This window comes from Myzus persicae, unplaced genomic scaffold (assembly GCF_001856785.1).
Source record: "Myzus persicae strain clone G006 unplaced genomic scaffold, MPER_G0061.0, whole genome shotgun sequence".
Classification (NCBI taxonomy): Eukaryota; Metazoa; Arthropoda; class Insecta; order Hemiptera; family Aphididae; genus Myzus; species Myzus persicae.
The window spans coordinates 373,455-386,977 of record NW_019103856.1 but is presented as its reverse complement, the minus strand read 5'-3'; positions in this window follow the sequence as shown (position 1 = coordinate 386,977).

Genomic DNA, 13,523 nt, shown 5'->3' with positions numbered 1-13,523 from the left:
TATATCAACTATATTATATTCTCTTTAACAAATATTAAGTAATAGTTATGTACATAAACCTAAGTATTATTTATTAATATGCGGATAAATTAAATTGAAATTTGTAGATCTTGTAATGAATGTATACATTGCAACTGCGCATTCCGCAGCCTTTTATAAGTTGTGTGAATAATTGTGCATATATCTATACGTTCAGTTATAACTGACTACCTTACTGTATTAGGTATAATATTATATTATCAGTGCGCAATTTGTTTAATTTTTCCTGTAATTACAATAATGTATTCTACATATTTACGCCACCACTTAATCAGCCTAACTCAATATAGACTCAATTAAATAAAAGACGGGCCACTTGTCGTTAATGGTGTAAAAATATAGTGTTTTTCTCTTATTTGACCTACCTACGTATATTATACGTTTAGTATACATATCTATAATATCGTGCGTTGTGCGTACTTAACTACCTACATCACCTATAATTATGTACACATATTATACGTTCTTACCTATAATATTCAAAATTCGGTTATTTTAAAAAATAATGCAAATTAGCCACATAAACATTGTTCGTGTAAACACAAATGCATTAACATATTTTAATAATAATAAAAATTGAAAAAGTGAGATTTGTATGAAGTAAATGTTTAGGTGGCAGGTTCCTATTACAGATATTGTGTTGGTAAATTATCCATTTTGATGTAGGCCAATATTATTGTAATGTTTGATTTAAAATAAAGGCGGTAGATAGAAAAATAAAGCTTTCATAGTCTCCCTCCCAGTACCTAGGTAAAGTTATTAAATTTAACATTAAGAAGGTAATAAGAACTTCGAAATTAACTGAATGCCTTTCATACTAAACGGATTGACGAGAAGCAGGCATCTCAAACATTCTGCATGTCAGAAGCCCTCCACCCAGACTACATAAAAGTATAAAACACATTATAACCTTTATTTTTAAATCCAATCTTATCAATAATATTTAATATGTAACATATATCATGTAAACAATTTAGAGTTGAACTCTTTGTTGCCAATTGCCATAGTTGCCGAGGCTTAATAAAAATAAAAATAAATACTTGATTCATGATAATTACCTAATTAAATACAAATAATAATAAATGGGGACCAATAATTAACTATACATTTTATTTTTTAAGGTTATAAATCATATTACTTGTGTTTTTTGTAGATTAATAAATTATACCGTTATTAAGGGCATCATTTGCTGGATGCAAGGGCATATCTATGCAATATGCATTTGCATCCCATAGAATTCTGTGTTTCTCAATCTTTTTTCATTCACGTACCCCTTGACCTCTCATCGCTTCTTTAAGTAACCCCAAATGTCAATTGTTCATACGTTGACATATAAGATAGAAGATAAATATTATAAAAAAGTTGAATAATGGGTAATACAATTTCACTTATTCGTTACATATTACGTTTTTATTTGCGTACCTACATCCTCATACTTTTCCACGTATATCACCGGTCGAAAAACTTTGCGGAATAGATGATAATATTATATACCTACTCTTTAAATTATACAGATTTTTCATTGGAATTGATGATAGACGCTTATCTTACACGTGTGATTATACACATTGATTTTTGATAGTTTGGGATTTAGACATTTTTAACGGTGTAAGAGATCATTTTTTAAAATTTTAAGTTTCCTAGTTACCTATATCGATTTTAAGTACCTACCTACTTATTTAATATTCACTACTCACTATTGGTATCTTGAATTATCTTCTAAATATCCTTATGCTAAATAATTTTAAATTGAATAAAATGTTAATAATATTTTTGCATTATGTAGGTACTATGTACATATGTAATTTATATATAAGAAATGTTGTGTACTTGTTTAATGTTTAATAATAATGTTGTTGGCTATTGGAAAATGTTTTTCATTCCACCCAAAACTCTGAAATAACGCCACTTGATATAAGTGAAACTAGCTAGTCAGACCATCTTTTGGCCTGACCTAATACTGACTAAATAACATATTACGTAATACTGACTTAAATAATTTAAAATTAAAATGAAAAACTTATTTTGTATAGCATGTTGATAGAGGTAGGTACTTATTGGAAAAATTAGTGAAGTCTGAATACCTGTAAGTTTTATATTGCATTAGTCCAGACTTGGGTAAAAATACTTTTTAGTTTGTGTCTTACCTAAATATTAAACCAATTGTACTTTTCTTCGGGAAAATGTTAAATTAGAGTCAACATATATAATTTAATAATTCTAAATAAAGTATAAATTTAAGTTGTTGATACTTGAATACTCGATTTAAAATGTATTGTACAAATAGTCAGAAAAACAAGAACCACAACTAATATGAATAAAAATAATGTTTTTATTAGAATAAAATATTTTACAAAAATATTCTAGTAATTCGGAATACTACCTAAGATTATGCATTACAATAATTTATTTAACTGTGTGTGAATTACAATATCTATATTAAAATAGTCGTGTTTGTGTATTGTTTATAAACTGTACAGAATGCTAAAACAGTGTTGGTCAAATGATATTGTCATGTGTGGGCTAGAAGGGATGTACTGAACTTACTTTTTGATCATTAAATATATCACTTATGGTTACTGTTTTATACATTATACATATATTTAAGTTATTATAATTATAAATATTGAAAAAAGGTCATCAGAGGAGCCTATTCCCCCCCCCCCCCCTCTCACCAATTTGACCGTCACAGTATGATATACGATAAAGGTACTTATATATAAGTATATATATATATATATATATATATATACGATTTCATATGATAAACCTGGTAGTTTGTGTCTACTTGGTACTGGAGCGTCACGAAAACGGCTTCGTATATGTGCATCTGTATTCTGTATCTGTTTTAGGTAATATTATACTTGTTGGTGGTGGAAAAAAAAATTATTTCTGGTTCACCTTTGTGAATACCAAGTTCTAATACAAGCTCCTTCAGCGAGTGAAATATTGAAATATATGTCGTTTAAAGTTTCAAAACTAGTTTATTATAGTAACTAGTAGGTAGGTATACCGCGTTTAAATCCTATATTTATGTTTTATTTTCATTTGATACTTTGCAGTCGTTGAAGTAGTGTTGGGCAAGGCACTAGAAAAAATGATACCCATAGTTAAAGTTTTGAAGGTTCTATAATTTAAAATTTACAAACTTTAATAAGTATAAATACATTGAATTTGTCAATACCTATATATCTACCTATTGTATGGCCCAATAAAATATAATGGCATTACTCATTACACAATAATAATGTTGAATTGTCGTGTATGATTATTATCTGAATTATTGTTTGGACTGGACTACACCAATATGACAGACCACTGTCATCTCCACTGTGCTCGTGGAGACTGGAGAAAATCTGAAATGTATCTTATTGTTGATAACATTGATCATTGATAAATGCCAAATTATTTTCTTTTTACGCCTCCTTCATCACTCTAATATTTTACTTATACTATTCATGCGGTACTACTTTTCTCCACGCTGATATTTCTGTTCGTGATCTTTTGTTTAGTTTTCGGAACATTTTAGTCATGGTTCGCACATTGGAGAGATTTGTTACAAAAATGCACAAAAATGCTCGAGCTTGTTAATTAAGGATCGTAGTCTGCAATTCAAAATATTTGAATCTTAAAAAAATTCTCACCAGTTCCCTCTTTAAGATCATAGGTATTCTAGTATATCGATTTGTACTTGACCTATATTCTTTTTTTGGTTTATGAGCTTTGGTTGGACGTGTTTATAGAGAATGTTTTTTCGTTAATACTTAATATTATTACTACCCTTCATTTTTAACACCCCACGCCCTCCCTATGACTAAGTAATAATCAGTTTTGGTTTATCTATAGTCTAGTTCATCGCTGCTTCACCGTGAATTGTCATTTTTCTCCAAACTTATTATATGGCTGAAGTTAGCTTCAGAGTCCCTACACATGTAACTAGAAATACAACTACTATTCATACTTCACGATCTTTTAACTATCTATAAAATATTATAAATATTGAAATATCCATGTTTGACAGTCTTTGTTTGTTGAGGCTTGCCAAATGAGGATTGAGGACCCATCCTTTTCTCTTTAATCAAAATATCAAACCATCATGTGTACATTGTTTCTGTTTTCTACTTTTTTATTTTTGTTATTGTCTTAAGTGTGAGAGCATATTTTTGTTGAATATTGTAAATGTTATTGTTATCAAAGTATCATACATCATATACATTCTGATTATTGGTACTTACATAAAAAATTGTATTAGAACGGGGCTTTTGGCAGTTGCCACTTGCCCGTAAGGGCGTAACATTATTAAATAAATAAATAATGTCATGATATTTGATTTTATATTTATATTTCTGGGTCCTGGTAGGGTATGGTAGTGGACCGTAGTTACGAACTTGTGCGGCCGTCTTCATTGATTCCCGAACTGGCGACTACTCAGGTTTTTAGTGACGAATCCTCGCCCCATATGGCCATATTCATTAACCAACCATATCTCAGTAAAAAAACAGGTTAATACCCATCACTCAATGGTCTATGTTTCCGCGAAATAAATATTTACTAAACTTTATCAATTTTTAATTTTTGCCTAATTTTTCAAGTATACTAAAATAATATGATATTAAATTATTAATGATTAAAATTTAAAATAGTGAAATATTAATACAATATATATGCAACTATAAAATAAAATATTTGTTAATTTAGGTTACATACTTAATTTATATACACATTTATTAAATCTTCTTCAACGGGTATAATAACTGCTAATAAGCTTTGCAGTGATTTACGGTTTCGATAGACGTCGGGTATTGTACCTTTAAGTTTAAGGTCTACACAACTGGAGCGGTGACGGTAAATTGTCTTGACTCATTTTACCGCTACCGCTGCAGTGTGTGGAGACCTTTACTGTGATACCAACTGCTTAAATTGTCATAATTGTTTTGGTTTTTTCTTTAATTTAGGTCACATGATTTCTGTCATTCATTTTACAGTGTTTGCTCATGATGGCGTTGACAATATTCCAGTATCTACATACCTACTTTGTATTTTCACTGTCAACTTCCAGGAAATCAAAACACATTTCTCATTAGTCATTTCCCTATCTCTAAACACTTTTGATGTGCCATTGAATAATAGTAATATGGTTTTATATATAAAGCAATTATATAACTATGTATACGTATATGTTTTGTGAACTGGATATGATTTTTAAAGATATGAATAATTGTTTTTTATTATTTCGATGTAAGAATTGAAAATAGTGATGGACCATTGGTCTGACCGACCGTATGTAAACTTTATATAAACGTCCAACAATTTCCAACAGCTATATTTGGAATTAACGAAAATATTATTTTGTATAGAAAAGGGCCAGCATGCGACACATGCAATGAAAACCTTACGATTAATAATCATATTGTGATAAAATTCTCACAAACAATTTTTATTCACTCAGCCTCACTCTAACATGAAATTAACAAAGAGAACACGAAAGCGTCATATTTATTTTTCCACAATACAAACTTAAGTACTTAATAAATTTGTTTTAATTACTAGTTATAACTTATATCTAATCTAAAAGTTCCATCGCTTTTGAATCTTTACAGATAATAATAAAAAAATTACTATAATAATGGGTATATGTATTTACCTACAATTGTGTAAATATTTCTTTTGATGAGTTTCATCAGTTTATGTTTCTTCTCGAATTTAAAAACGTCTATAAGACAATTATAATTAATTTATAACAGATATTATAGGTTAGTTAATACTGATTTAAAAATTGAAATCCATTTAATCCATATGGGTGTTCGAAATCATACCATTAGTCGTTACTTATTGGCAGTTTTGTGTTTGCAAAAATCACATGAATTCATTGATGTTATTTATAATAATATTATTGTTCATTTCTACAATCAGGTTACCTGTATTATAATTCTATTATTGTTCCCAATTACCAAGTTTCAATTTTATTTGCGATTAGACAAATAGATAATATTTGTGTGGCAATGACAGTGTTGTTTAGTTGTTAAGTATCTATTGACTTTTATTGTTATCGAATATATATATTACACATTATAATGTTAAATTTAAGTTGTTATTGTTTGTTTACTAGTCGACTTATTGCACGAACACTAGGTAGATTATCTATTTGAAATCTTTATCGACAGTAAACACGCAATTTCAATAATTATTTTTGATCGAAGAGAAAAATTGCAATACACATATACATATAGCGTATAGGCGGTGTATAGTACTATATACTGATATACTGCATACACAAAACAGCTACAAAACGGTTTAAGGTAGAACATTTCTAGTCAAACGACGGACCTTCAAAGTCTAAACACTAAAAATGATACGTTGTTCTTGTCTTCTTAGTTCTTGATATAGGATCCTACAATCTTGGTCCTGTTATAGGTACCCTATACTCTATAGGACAGTGGTTCCCAAATGTTGTTCTCGGAGTCCTTAGGTGTTAAAAAAAATCTACGGAACTCCATAATCATAAACCAGCAGTGCAAATTGTAAACCAAAAAAAAGATTAACCATGATGACCATTATAATGCAACATTGAATTTGATTTAATTTATATGTATCCACCGGAGCCCATAGATCACTCTCACGGCACACATTTTGAGGACCATTACTATAAGGTTTAGGTTATAACATTGATTTTATAATATGAAATTAATTCATAAAATAACGTACATTATTATAATATAAGTGTTATAAAATCAATGACTATTATAGGTACAACAAAATATATTAATATCTATGTTCTAAGCACTAAATCAAAATCCAATACCGGTAATACTACGTATGGTATCTTCTGTGCCAATACACAATAGGTACGTAAATATATATAATATTACAATAGTATACTTTAATAATATAGGTATAATACTATAGTATTATAATAATAAACCTATATGGCTATAAATAACAATAAATTATAATTAACAAAAGATTATCAGACGAACTTATCACGCGAGCGTATAAATATTATTGTTATGTAATAGATAGGTAGCAATTATATTTTATCCGGTAAACGGTGTATCCATAACACGAGTATAATATGATAAAACGCAATTCACCATAATTATAATTATAATTATTTCTGCCGTATAATATCTACGTCCTACCCCTATATACGGCAGGTTCGTCGTACATATAAGTATATAACATAATATAAACAAAGTGCAAACCGAGTATTATGTTATGGATTCGATAACGAGTCCCTGCAAAATGGTGACCAGTAATTGGTACCCAGAAATTTGTGATTTATTTGTATTTTTAAAAACTTGATTTTTATCGGAATTATTTAAATTTAATTCCATTCAGTCTCTTATTGTACATTAGTACTTATTGAAGTTTGATAGTACTGATAAAGTTTTCCTTACTTACATGTCCGATCACCACCCTTGCAGTGGATTGGTGAACAACCCAAAAGTCACCCACCTTTTCGCATCTTGGAATTTAATATTTATTAATAATAAATGATTTAATATATATTTAGAATAAAAAAAATAAGATATATATGGAATATATTAAAAGACATTAAAACTTTTTTGAATATTATTGAGTTTTAATTATTTAATTAATTATAAAAATAATTAATTTATTCTTTGCTTGCGACGGAAATTACAATTACTTTATGTGAAAGATAAAATAATATACAATTAAGAAACTTGATAATTGTTTTAAATTTAATGAAGTACCTAGATATTTAACTATAATTTATAAACCAATAATCTATACTATTAATACACTCTTTACGTTTAAGTTGAAATCATAAATAAATAAAATTATATAATAAATGCCTACCTGTATAAATGCATTTATACTCATTTACGATGCACACACGCGTAATACTGTAATAAATTTTTATGACCCATTTGGCCATGCCCTATATTACTTATATAACAGCTATAAAAGTTCAACCTATGTACTGTTTACTGCTGTTCAGCCGATCACGGATATAGCTTAAAAGTCGATCTTGGTTCCTGAGTAGGTAGGTATAATTTATTGGTATTCGTATTTATCACTCAAAATATGTACCTAAACATTTTTAACATTTTTACCAAATGTGGTATTATTTAAAAAATATGATGTATCCAAACGTTATATTCATTTTTGATCTTTAAACAAAATATGTTAACCCAAGCGTGTGTTTCCAGTCGTTCTTCCAAATCCCGTGTCCAAACATGTTACGAATCCACCAGATCGGTTGCCGAACGACCATTTTTGAACAACAAATAGGTATATTGTCATTTGTCACGACTTGTGAATAAATAAGTCTTAAATAACTAGTCATAAGTTACGATTATAGCCTGAATATTATGTGGCTATAGTTTGCAACCTTTATTTTAAGGCCTATAACTTTATAGTTTAAAGTCCACAAACTAACATGCAAATAATCGAAATTTAAATTAGCTTAATATAGATATATTATGAATAAATTTTAAATTATTACTTACAAAAAACATATTAGATTTTAGTTTATCTGGGTACGAACAATTATGAGTTGTTATTAACTAGATAGGTATTATATTATAAATGGATACCATCCCTACTAAAAGAGTAATTTTTGAACAATTTATCTGCTTTATACCGTAATATATTATACTGTTTATTTATACCGTATTTTAGTATTATAATTTACTATACTATTGTCTATCACTTACACTGTACCTATATTAATTTTTTACTACAAATTGTATTTGTAGTTTGTTAACCACTATATGAAGCAAATTAAAGTGCTTATAACTGCTTAGGGCTCTAATTGGTCCATATTAATTAAAATTAAATACCCGCATGTTATAGTTTAAAAGTTTAAATGAATCCATTTCATAATTTCTCATTAATAATGCTTTTCGAGAAAATCACAAGGAACTGACGATAACTGACGATAAAGTTATAGCCTATAGGTACCTATGTCCTATTATATAAGTGCACGACTTTTTTTATTAAATGTATAACAGTATATAGTATACTATTTTTCAGGGTGGTGAATAAAGCATGCTTTCCCCAATTTTAATTAAATCACCTATGCATATATTTAAATTGTGGATTTTGGAAATGCTAAGTATAATTGATGACTATATTTTTTAATATTTAGATTCTTATACTATTTAAGGGATGTATTCAAGGGCGGGTCCAGCCATTTTGGGGGAGGGGAGGGGGGGATTCCATAATTTTACTAGCACGTAATTCAAATGTATTTATTTCACTAGGTCGTAGTACATTTTTTCTAAATTCGTTAATATTTGAAGGGAACGGGGGTTTGAACACATAAATCCTCATAGGCCTTGAATGTATATATTGTAGCGATGCAAATAAATTGTTTTCAAATAAGTTTTACCTTAACTTTTACTGATGATCTTTTGAAAATGTTAATGTACTATATGTAGACAGTAGATACATCGAAATTCAAACAAGTAGTTTCTGATTCATTACTTATTAAGCCTTGTACCTATATTTTAATTAGATAATACTTAGTCTATGATTTATATTTCCATCCATTTTATAAAATATTGAATATAAAAAAATTCACGTCGTTTAAAAGGTAATTTGTTCACAAATATAAATATTTATATTTATACAAACCAACGATATATTGATATTTTTTGCGTGGAAATTGTCACCGAACTATATTATATGCTATATATATAATATATATATACCTATATTATTATAAAATACTGTTTTATTAAATGAGCCAATAATATAAATAAATACGTTACTCTCTGCGCGTATTATTCTGATAGAAATTTTGAGTATAAAATATGCATAGCTGCAGCCGTTACTCAAAAAATATAATACTTACCTAATTTACACAAGTACTGCTTAATATTTATTATCGTTTAAATTTGACATTATTGAGTCATTTTGTGGGTAAGAATAAGTTACCATACCTAGCTAATATGGAAAATCAATTTAAAAAAAATGTAATTTATGGCAGTAACACGTGCCGTAATGATTTATCCACCAATACAATAATAATTAAAATTGTTGATACATTATGAAGAAGGTTTGGATATTTTAGTTTATCTGTATACCTATATATTGACATTATTGTTTACCAACAGCGTTACTATGACATTTTATTTTTAATTCCAACATGTCGACACGATCGTGAACGGTTTTATACATAAAAACAATTTATTATCTAATTCGATATCCACTACAAAATGAAGTACAACCGTAATTATTCTTTCTAGGCGATTTTCCCAAGTTAATTAACTACCTACTGCATGCGATGGATAAGCATTGATACTTAGGAGTTTTATCATTTATGACCCTCTCTCTATCTCTATCTTTGTCGACCAATCATTCATTTTGCTGCTCTACTTGATATAGTCACAATAATAAAAAAACTGTTTTCTATACACATTCCATTGGTTTAGATTCCTCGGCATTTCCCCCCCCCCCCACTGTTTTTGTCGTATCTTCCCCGATTCAATTATTCCCCCCCCCATATTTTTTAAAAGTTTATTATTTAGTATGAAATTATTTTTTTTGCCTATATTATGTCTAATTTTGTCTTAATAGTAAATACTGAATACATTTCCAAATATTTTCATAAATAAATAAATTAAAGATTTATATTTTAGACAATCGTCTATTTGAAACAATACGAATTGATATTAAAATAATAATTAATAAGTAATGTTTAAAACAAGTATTATCATACACTATATCTATTTGACACAATAAAAAGTAATGTTTAAAAAAAATTAGCTGAAAATATAATTTAAAATAAATATATAAGAGCTAAAAGATTTTCTGAATAAAATATAATAAATAATTAATACAAATGTGGCTAAAAATTCCAACATATAACTGAATACTGATACATTTATTTGTTTAAAAATGATTTCTGATTCTTTTAATATTCCTAAACCACCTTAAGACATGTTTGTATGCCTTTATTTTTATTTATTTTTATTTTGTAAAACTGTGAAGTTTAGATACTTAACAATTTAATAATTGTTCGTGAATTTGATCTCTTGAATGCTTCAATGAACATCTAATTATCTGGATGCTGAGTTTTTATCAAACTTTTAAATGTATTATTGAAATTTTCGTTTATTATATTTGTTCTACCTTTGTTTTTCTTTGTAGCATTATGTACATTCCATAAATAAGGAAGAATTATTGGTGAAGAGTAGTCATTTTGTAGTAGTTCGCGGATATATTGTAGGTTCTATTGACGTATAGAAATCAAAGTATAACAATAGATCATCGATATCTAAAAAATCATTGAGGTCATTTGATAAATCATACAGCAGTGACAACAGTCCAGGGACATCACAGGCAACACTTATAGTTTTTAATTTCAACTCAGACAACACACTTTTAAACTTTTAAAGTTTTAAGTTTCGATAAAAGTTCAACGCATAGATTTCTTTAGTTTTTCTTTGTAATAATTAAAGCGCAAACACATGGAATTGATGGGTATTTAATACACGCATGAATTATGTTGGTAAACTTGGTAAAATTCTTCAGGACAAGTAAAAAATGTTCCATCCATACACTAAGGCACTGTAGAGGTAGTTTATACAGGGCCCTACATACACTACTTGACTGATTTTGTCAACTAGCGTTCATATCATTCGGGTGACGCAAAAATAATTATTCGATTGGTTGGTACTGTTTTCATTATCAAATTTAACAAAAACAGTTTTTAAAGTCCAAATATTTGAATTTATGTCTTTAGATAAAATTTTCCAAGACAAGATGAGACAAAAAAAAAAAAATAATAATTTCTTATCAAACAATAAACTGTTAACAAATAGGTATGGGTGGAATTGTCCATTTACTCACATTAACACTTCAACTCGACACTCGCGCACCTTAAACAGTTTTATTAGCACAACGTCAATCGGTGGTATAATGTGTAGGTATATTATTATAATGTATAATACGTGAATCGCATTATATTATATTTTTGTATATTATGCTCTGGATTCATGTGATATGTATGTATAATTGTCGACCGATTTGCGTATTCATATATTCGTATACGTCACCCATGTCGTCCTGCTGTTATTTATATACGTATAGGTATATGGTATCTACAGTTATATAAACGCTTGTACGTAGCCGAAAATGAATAAAATATGACGCATATTTATAGTATTGTAATACTAGTTAAGGTACACAGTACACACGTACACACACCTATATGTATAAATATCGGTTTTATCGTTGCAATATAAATCAAATACCGCGTCAGGTGCACTCATTGCGATTGCTTACGTTTTTCCGAAACATCTAATATCGTTGGTAAAGATTTATGCACATTATACAGTGTGTTTTTTTAACCACGCACTTACCCTTCTTATCCCATTATATATTATACATAAAACATACATTTATTCTAATTCTAATTTTTGAAATATTTTAGTGACGGCGAGAACTTTTGTTTTTCAAATGTGAACCTCAATGTGTTTCATTTGGAATTTCATCAAACGTGCATGATTTTATATACCATAGATATAGATTTAGGTATTTAAATTCAAATACGTTTTTAGTTTGTCCGTTATTATAGTTATTCTGCTATGTACAGCATAATACCAACATTAAATATACAGTAGTACGCAGTACTAATCGTATAGTCAATCATAGTCTATAACTTAGTGGTTCTATGGTATAAATATTTAGGGTCTAAAGATAATATCTATATTTATCTATATATCTATATATTGTGTACACATCGTTTATTGAATACTCAAATACATCATAAATAAATAAAACAAAAAAGATTTTATACATTATTAATTATTTAGTAATAGTTACATAATATAATGAATGTATAATTGACAATCTCAATACGATATGGCTACCTAAACCTACTAATAATTAACATCGATAACAATATTGTTCGAATTCTGAGACTCTTTAATAATTTATTAAATGTTCAGAAGAGTCATCTGCTTAATAATTTGGAATAAATAAGGAAGTTGTTATATGGAAAGTAAAAGTCTGTATTGTCATATACTGTAGATTCAAGATTATCACTCTATACAGGTGATACGATAGTATTATCACAAGAATGTCCATAAATACTATAAAAATATAAGTAAATACTAAATTGTATAACAATATGGTTACATTAAAAAGTTCAAAAAATCAAAATTTGAATAAATGTATAATCTAAATATGCGAGAAGAGAATGGGGTGAAAAATAGAGTGGTTGTAAAGTCCACCCTGTATTTGGACAGTTTTTTTTATAGATGTGTTGCCAAGATTTCAGTGATATGCATTCGATACGAGAAAATCATATGTAGGTATCACATGGTGATTTGTAGATGTATGCATACATACATAATACATATACATATAGTTATATATTTTTATATGTCAGTTTGAACGTAATAAACTCACAAGCGCATTACGTGTATAAGGTATAATATACGAAATTATTGGTAATTTATAGGAAACTCGTTTCAGCTGGCAAAAGAATATTTTTACCTTACTGTCGT